Consider the following 10,000-nt stretch of genomic DNA (forward strand, 5'->3'; position numbering starts at 1 on the left):
GGACCTTCAACATCACTATTTTGACTTAAATGCAGCAGACAAAGAAAGTGTCCACCAAGAGTAGCGGCAAAAAAACATGAAGAAAGGGTTATCACTCTGGTAAACATTTCAGCACTGCTTTGGCAGTGTTTCAGAAAGAACACTGCTGCTATAACATATATAGAGAGAGGTTTCCTTTCAATAATTGTTGGGTGTTCACTCAGTGTTCTATGTTGTTCTATGTTGTTAGCATGTCACCAGGGATCTCAGGGAGCACTACTTCAATCTTCTTGTTGTAGGCCAAGGTTGCCGTAGGTTGCTGTTGTTCCTATAGCATGACTTAAGCATTACCATGTTTATTTTTAGAGCTCAATAGCAGTGAATATTATAGTAAAGAAAACTAACAAACGTAAGAATTTAACGCAAGAGCCTGCGATTCCAATGGGTTGTCAGTTGTTGTATAGCAACAGCGGGAACCGTGGCTAGTACTAGCGACTAGCGAATCATATCTTTTAATGCGACTAGCTTGAAATAAGGAGTCAACTGTACATTTTGATGTAGATGCAGATTTCCTAGCTCATCTGTGAAGAAAAACAAGAAAAACAGCAACTATATATCAAGGAAATGTGGTTGTACCGTGTTTGATTGTGAATGTGGTTCACAATACAGACTTGGACAGGTATAGGCAGTAGCACAGACACATACACAGACACACACACACACACACACACACACACCCCCACACACACACACACACACACACACACACACACACACACACACACACACACACACACACACACACACACACACACACACACACACACACACACACACCCCCACACACACACACACGCACACACGCACACACACACACACACACACACCACACACACACACACACACACACACACACACACACACACACACACACACACACACACACACATATATACACACACACACACACACACACACACACACACACACACACACACACACACACACACACACACACACACACACACACACACACACACACACACACACACACACACACACACACACACAAACGCGCGCACACACACACACACACACACACACACACACACACACACACACACACACACACACACACACACACACACACACACACACACACACACACACACACACACACAGGCGCGCGCACAGGGGCCAAGAGGCGTATAGCCTGCAGGTCCAGGTCTTTCCCAGTGGAACGATGGCCCTCGTACTGCTCCCATCTCCCCCTGAAGCGGCACACACATATTACACACACCTGAACAGGCAACAGGGTCACTCTACAACACGTGCACAGACACACACACACACACACACACACACACGCACGCACGCACGCGCACACACACAAAAATTACGTTATAACACGGCCACCAAAGGGTGCATAGCTTAGTATTTAGTATATTTCTCCCTTAAATGAACACTCAGGATTGTTACAGTGTAGGATGTTTGGGGAGAGGTTGCTAGTGATTGTGAGGGACATGCTGCGATGTTGGGGAAGTAACAACAAAAATAATTTCCTTCCTGATATTTTCATACCGTACATTTCTACAAATGTTACCAAATGGAAACTTACAGTTTCAATGGTTACATGATTACATATTTGTAGTAATTGACGCTGAGGAGGATTGAACAAGAACACAGCGTAGTAGAATTTGAACACCACACTACCCTACACAAATTAGGCATCTTCTTAGTTTTTCCCCCCTCAAACATGACAAAAGTTATATTTTATAATCTGAGAAAATAAGCATAGCATTGTAGAATACTTAGAGAGAGAGAGAGAGAGAGAGAGAGAGAGAGAGAGAGAGAGAGAGAGAGGAGAAAAAACAGGATGAGAGAAAAATAGCCAGAAAAAAAGATAATGGAGAAAATACACACAAAAGAATGAAAATGTAATAGAAAAATAAAACTGATGTTAGCCCCCCTGCATAAAAACATTTAAATGGGCTTGGTGGGGCTGTGTATGGCGGGTAGACCGCACAATGTACCTTAAGGCACTGGGAAGTGTTAACATGGAAAACACATCAGAAAATAGGGTGGATGAGGAGAGAGAGAGCGGGGGAGGAGCAGAAAAGAAGGGTGGTGCATGAACGCACGACAAGATCGCAGAAATGGGCCCGATACTCTTCGCATCAGTAATTAGTGTGTTTGTGCAAGGCTATCAGGCCAAGCATATACTGTACTGTATATATGCACTTCCAACCCTTCACATGCTCTGCATATTTTCCTGTACAATTGACACGGATGAGTTTCCCCCCTTTAAGTGTATTTTTGTGTACTTTCATCTTTTGTATTTTTCATAAGACAGGGAAATTATATAGTAATTGTAAGCTCCACATCATGAAACTGAACAATAATGGCTTCATGATTCAACAGTCAAGGCGTTATTGCCATACTAGCATATCATTTGGTTTTGTGTGCCTACTGTATGATGAATGTCTATGATTGAGTTATACATGTACTGTATATTCTGTCATAGAAACCTTAGGTTGTGTCTTTGGAAAGTGAGGACAAGTGATGTCGGGATGGTAGAAGATCTGGTAGGCTACTTAAGGGAATGTTCACACCTGTACTGTAGACTGTGGTTCGAACCAATTGGTCTAGTGAGTCAAAAGGATTAACTTGTATCTCCTTTACCTATTTGAAATAGGGCTTAAGTGGCTAAAGACGGTCTCAGTATGGTTATACTGTATGTGCCGCACCAGAGTTCACAAGACATCATTCTGACCAGCCCCTATGATTCAGACAAAATGGACAAAAGCGCCAGGTTGTATGAACCACACCAAACAGGCCTGGTGTGAGCACAGCAACAATAAGTAATAAGTTAAGTTACCAGACTGTGAAGTTATGCCTATAATGTAATGTAAAAGCACCCTTGTGCATTCCTGCCTACAGTCTCTGCAGGCGTACCTGTGTTGCAACATTGTCCTATTCATGTTCTGTACGTCTCTGTGCCAAAGTGCTGTCATTGAGTGTTGATGTTTTGGGTTTTTTTCTCCCTTCTTTTGGTTTAGTTGGAAGAGAAACGCTTCAAAGGCTTCAAGTTTTTAATTTCCCGTTTGGTGGAGCAAACAAAGTTAAGACTTGTCATTTCCTTGACAAGTGCTTAATTGGAGAAATCGAACGCCTCAAGCTACGTTTTAGCGCAAAGGCGCGTTTGTTTGCAGAAAGTGGAAGTCATGTGTGATAAGTTTTGTGTGTGCGTGTGTGTGTGTGTGTGTGTGTGTGTGTGTGTGTGTGTGTGTGTGTGTGTGTGTGTGTGTGTGTGTGTGTGTGTGTGTGTGTGTGTGTGTGTGTGTGTGTGTGTGTGTGTGTGTGTGTGTGTACTGTCTAAACATGCACCACACTGACATACTTTTTTTCTCCACACACACACACACACACACACACACACACACACACACACACACACACACACACACACACACACACACACACACACACTCCGTCTCCGTCCTTTGATGATGAAGAGAGGAGGCAGGTATATTTTGTGTATCCCCAATCCTTCCGCCGCAATGGAATGAGTGAGGAACTGGTAAAGAGAATAAAACATCTGAAAAGGAGAGGAAGGATATAAACTAGTGGAACAATTAGTCATTTAAATATCTCTGGGTCATTCCAGTCTCTCCTCTGAGTGTTTACATCAAACGCAACAGGAAGTCTCACAAGAGCCCATCAATCATACAGTACAATCACAATGACAGGAATGCCCCTAATCCACCTCTCTCTCTCACTCTCTCTCTCTCTCTCTCTCTCTCTCTCTCTCTCTCTCTCTCTCTCTCTCTCTCTCTCTCTCTCTCTCTCTCTGTCATTGTCACATATCCTTCTCCTCATCTCTCTTTATGTCTCTCCCCTTCACATTCATACGTTCCTCTGTCTAATTCTTTTTTCTCTCTCTCCTCCTTTCATGCTTACACATTCTCTGTCTATCTTTTAACTCTATCTCACGTACTAATAATAATAATATTGGCTCAGCACTTTCTTTTGCCTGTCTGTCTCTCTCATACCCATCCTCTGTTTGTCTATCTTTTAACTCCATCTCACTTTAATAATAATAATAATAATGATAATAGCTCAGCACTTTCTTTTCCCTTTCTTTCTGTCTCTCTCATACCCATCCACAGTAAAATCCAGTCCAACCATCTTTAAACTTTAATTTCATACTCCAGATTTGTTGTACGCATAATGAACAGATTACGAACACAGATGGATGAAGGCAGAAACATGCAAGCATTTTACACAACTCTCAGCTTGCATTTCCAATGTGAAACATACTCACCACTTCCATCATAAGTTTTTAACCATGGCGTACCTATTTTGGGCATGTGATTATATTCAGAAGTGTGCATAACTTTCTGTATGTTTTCCGTGAAAATAGCGAACATGCAAGGCTATAATAGTTTGTACATGTTTTAAAATAATTGATTTATTTTTTAAATAGGGCTTAAGTGCTTTCAAACACATCAAAACCATCAAGAAAGCTCCCTGACCCCTCGTTAAAAACTTCAACCACCTTGTTACAGTTAACATCCAAGGTCACATTCACCTCTGACCCTAGATCCGAGCTCAGATTACATTGGCCCCTCTCATTCTAGCCATCAGCCATTACCACATCATACGGTATCAGATCCAGGACCTGTAGCTAATAGCCACCTAGGCACACTCGGCCCCCTGACATAATGGAATGAACAGCGCTATGGACTGACTTACAGCCGGTCGGCCCTCAGGCTGTAATCAATTTCCCCCTTTGTGTGAGGCAGGGCAGTAGAGTTCAGTGTTGCCAGGGCTTTGATAACAAGAAGTCCAAACATGGACCTTTAGCATAGGCCTTAATGCTAGGCTCTCACCATCAGATAAACATGCTGATTGTATCTCGCTGCTGTTGTAGGGAAAGAGATGACTATTGCCTCATACTGTGGAATTCTTCCTTCAACCCAAGGGGGGGTTGGTATACACGTGTGTCAAGTGTGTGTGAGGAAATCTGTGTGAGTGTGTATGTGTGCGCGCACGCGTGCGGGGTGTGTGTGCGCGCGCGCGCGTGCATGTGTGTGTGTGTGTGTGTGTGCGCGCGCGTGGGTGTGTGTGCCCCGGTGCCCCTGTGCATTCTATAGGATTGTATTAACCATACATATTTGTTAAAATAAACTTTTATTGATTAAAATAAGTCCAGGATTGTAGCTTTAAAGGAGGAGTTCACCCAAAAAATTACTTATTTTCTATCAATTGCACACCCCATGAAGCCTTGAATTCATGGATTTCTTTTTGTTTTTGTGGCATTCCTAAGCCAATAATTTGATGACCGGGTGTGTATCCAGTAGGAGACACAAATAATCTACTTTGTGTCTCCTACTGGATACATTAGCCGGTAGGAGACGGGAATCTAATTATTGGCTTAGGAATGCAACAAAAACAAAAATAAATCCATGGATTCAAGGCTTCATGGGGTGTGCAATTGATAGGAAATAAGTCATTTTTTGGGTGAACTACTCCTTTAAGGACAGACTGTTCAATTCCTATGCCCTGTACAGGCAACCCACTATAATACATCCCTGTCGTGATCACATTACTGCATATATGCTCTCCCATCTGAACCTTTTTCTGAGATTTCTATGTGCTCATCACTTTGAAGTTGACATCCAACTATCACATATGACTTAACTCTCTGACTCAGTAAGAGTTTCAGGTTTATCACAATTCATCTTCTGTTTTAGCTCTCCATCTGACCTATATATCACAAGCCAGCTATATACTGTATCTGTTTTCTTCATTTAATCACTCTTGTACTGCTTTTCACACTTTGACAAATTTGCAATCTTTGGCTTTGCAAATGTATTGTAAATCCATAGTCTTTGGTTGGTTTTTATACAATGCACAATGTAAATATCTTATTTGAGTCTGTATCTCTTTGTCTATGTCTGTTTTTCCTGTGCCCACATGTAAACAAAGTCAAGTTCCCAATACATGCAAATTTACATGGCTACTTGGCTAGTAAAAATGTAATTCAGATGTGTGATGAACTGGAGTTTGCCATCATATGGTTACTGGAGTATGTCCATTACACTTATCATTCTCTCTCACCATCTGTCTGCTGGTTTTAATTGCCTCAAGACTTCCCCCACTAAACTCTGAACTTGTTCACATTAGATGCGATGTATTTGTGCTCTCAGGTGGCTTCTCAACAGGAAAAGGCTGATGAGAGGGTATATTGAGGCTGTTAAACAGTTGAAGAGGGCCGGGAGCGGGGCCCTGTGGGATGCCACAGAGACAGGAGCCTTTATTGGAAATGTAATTTTTGTTTGTCTGCAATTACCTCCACACTCATTTGTTTTACGGACGCTGTTGTTTATAGTGAGTTGAGCAAGAGTGCGGAGGGATTCTCCTTAGGACTGGTCTTTGGAGAGGTTGCAGTTTATTACAAATGGGAAAGCTTTCATTGCAGATTGCCCCGACATTGTTTAGAAGTACGTGACCCGTCTCAGGCACGCACAGGCAGAGTGGGAGGGTGGTAGTAGGATGGGATTTGCTCATGAAATTCTAAGAGAAGAATCTGACTGTTTGGCTCTCTAGCTGTGCTTGTACTGTATGTGTGTTTGCATTTTTATTTGTGTCTGGGGATGAACATATGTACTTGTGAATATACTGTAATGTATAGGTGTTTCTGCATATGAGAGCATTAAATTGTCATCTGACTGTAATAATACAGTGTTGTACAGTATATACCTACTGAACAGCTAATATACAGTACCAGGGTACCGCTGTGTAGCTTTCATTTGAGAAAAACTTTCATAAGCACATTGCAGACATCTCATTTCAGAAAAAAAGTAAACTGGATATAAATAAATTAGAGGGACCAGACCAGAGGAGTATGGGTGAAATGGGGACAGGGGAGTTGCAGGTGGGCATGTTCATGTAGCCACAGTGAGTATGACCTCCAGTACATTGCGTTCAATGTCGATGCAGTAAATCATGTGAAAGTCAAAACCAGTAAATTGTCATCTTGTCGCTGTTGGGTGGAAACCTTGCAATCTAAAACTGTTACTTTTCAGGACATTGAGAAAAATAACCCCTTTCACTTTTACTTTTGAAATGTTTCAAGATAGCAGATGTTCAATATAGCAGATGTACAAGCACACAGTCTATAATGCGATGCATTGCTATTTTTGCAACTTTTACGTGATTCCTGCACCACTGCGACACTATAAATAGCAATATATATAATGTATATAATTTCTGTCCTTCATCTCTGTGACCCTTTCTGGACATTCATTCCTCTCTATATCCACAACTCGACACGTGTATCCCCTCCCTCGTTCTCTCTCTTTCTCTCGCTAGAAGTTTGATGCCTGCCTTCCCTTTGTGCGAAATGGCAAATTATTATGAAAAAACAACAAATATAATTCATTTAAGCTATGGACTTAAAATGTCTAGGCTATAACTAATAAAAACTCTAGTTTTCAGTATAAATAGGACAGGATTCTGGATTCAGGACAAGTACCGCACATAGTTCAGGACTTCGTCAGGTCACCATAAAATAAAGACAAAAATGAAAAATTACTTCACACACTTCAAAATGATAGACAAATGCAAAACAACACTATTTGAGGTTCATTATTCAGTGTAACTATATTATATAATCGAAGAAAAGTGTAATCATTTTGTCAACCATAAGTAACTTATCCATTAAAAAGCTCTATACATTGCTGTGTAGCTGCGTTGACTCTCTGTTTTCATTAGAAGTCCTTGTATACAGGCTAGCTGTTACAAGGTTAGAGGTCATGGGTCAGGGCCTCATCCAGGAATTAAGTCCTGATGATAAAGTGATTAACTTGTAACAGAACAGACCAGCACTAGCCATTAGTCTAGCCCGCACCGTCAGGCACCATTATCGCTATGGGAGGTAGTCGGGGGTATGGGGGGGGGCGCGATGGGGTAAGGGCAGCGTAATTTGATTGGTGCAAAATTAGGGACTCTTCTGCTGAGGCATTATGGGAGAGTTCCTAGCGGGTGATTTTAGCTTCACTTCCGCCATATTTCTGAGCTTGATTAAAAATTGATCGGTGATGGAGATGTGAATATATTATTGGGGCCATTATTCAGCCCTGACAGATAATTGGATGGTACACACAACTCTATTTTCTTTCAGGGGCAAAGCCATTGGTTGTGCGGCTTAGTGGTGGGTGTGTGTGTGTGTGTGTGTGTGTGTGTGTGTGTGTGTGTGTGTGTGTGTGTGTGTGTGTGCGTGTGCGTGTGCGTGCTGCAATTTCTCCTCTCTCCCTCTATTGGTTCAGTCTTGCTCTTTCTGTTAGATAGATAGGTGGTTTAGCTGCATTCATTAAGTAAATCATCCATCCGTCCAACTCCAACTTTGCTGTATAGCCAGTCACATCATGATGGATTTGTTATTGATACATCATGCAAAGCATGGCATCGTTTTAGCAGTGATCACTCAGACCCTATTCTTCTAAAAGTTTTGAATATTGCCGTGAAATACAATGTTTGATAAAACCCAACACGGATTTGGATTTTCCTTTTCATTTCCGCTTATATTTCATCTCGCATTCACTTATTTCCGAAGATTGAATTTTGGTCTAAAAAGTGCTAAAGCAGTGTGAAAATGTCTGTGAATAAGCCAGTCTGATAGCCGTTAGCTAGCGCAGCCATCGGCATGCATGGATATTATATTGAGGCGCATACAATGTCTGCTCATGGGTAATACTATTTGCTATTTGCCCAGGGCTTAGCTTGCTGCCATTTTCACGCCTTCTTAATGTCTTAAAGTGAAGAGGAGATGGTTTGCACAACATGGTAAATGGTCTACAAATAGGGGTATGTTTGTCGGGAGGCACTGGAAGCACTTGCCTGAAAGGGATAGCCTACTCTGACAGTTTTTTGTTGATTATTTCGTCATGTACTGGAAAATGTCTGTTTGTCTAGTTTATTTTTGTTGGCATGTGCCTTCATTGAAACCAATTGACAGAGTTTAATCCGCACCTGCTATTTCGGCAAGCTACCTTTTTCCATTCAATTCAATTCAAAAAGGTATTGAATAGGACATCCATTATGGCTTTGGTAGAGCTCAAACTTGAGACGTTTAAATTATGGGACAGGCACTCTAACCTCTAGGAAAGTCTAATCTTAGACTGGCCTTCAGACTGAAGTCAAGTTCTTAGACCTGTGTAGACAGACAGTGACACTCTGCACTGAACATCCCTCTCACTCTCATCCATCATGTGTGAAATCTAATTAGTTGCTATGATCTCATTGAGGGCAAGGCTTCCTAGGAAATGACATGTGACCATAACATTATTGCAGCCATGTTAACACCCACAGAAGAGCAGAGTCCGGACTAATTTTATGGACAAGTAACTTCCTTTCTGCTTTCGCCTCCTGCACCTCTCCTTGCTCTCCCTGATTTCCTCCTTGCTCTCTATCTTTCGGTCTGTTCTCTCTCTCTCTCTCTCTCTCTCTCTCTCTCTCTCTCTCTCTCTCTCTCTCTCTCTCTCTCTCTCTCTCTGTTTCCCATCTTTCTGTTTCCCATTCTGTCACTGTGCTTCATACTTTCCTCATCGTCTCTCCTCTTGTAACTTTTTTTATAATGTCTGTCTCTAATCCACTCTTCTTTCCCCTATGCTCTCCTTCTTTCCTTCTCTCGCTCTCTGTTTTTGCAGGGGGAAAAAAAAACGCAGCTTTTTCCTCCACAAAAGAGCCTCTCCTCCTGAGTGGAAATTACCGGCGGAGATTAATAACGACATTAGGCAGTAATGATGCCGCGCCGAATGAAATATTTATTAAAGATCCCTCTGCTAGCAATTAGCATGGCATGTAATCGTTCAGCACAAGAAATCAAGATGATTGCGCCGTGTCCCCCCCCCATCCCCATGCCCCATCTCCCCTGCCGCCCTCCTCCCAGCAACAACCTCCTCCCCTCCTCCTCTCTGCTCCTCTCTCCTCCTCCCCCCCAGCCCCCCTCCTCCGC

Source organism: Gymnoscopelus braueri, assembly GCF_963280865.1.
Source record: "Gymnoscopelus braueri genome assembly, chromosome: 14".
Taxonomy (NCBI): domain Eukaryota; kingdom Metazoa; phylum Chordata; class Actinopteri; order Myctophiformes; family Myctophidae; genus Gymnoscopelus; species Gymnoscopelus braueri.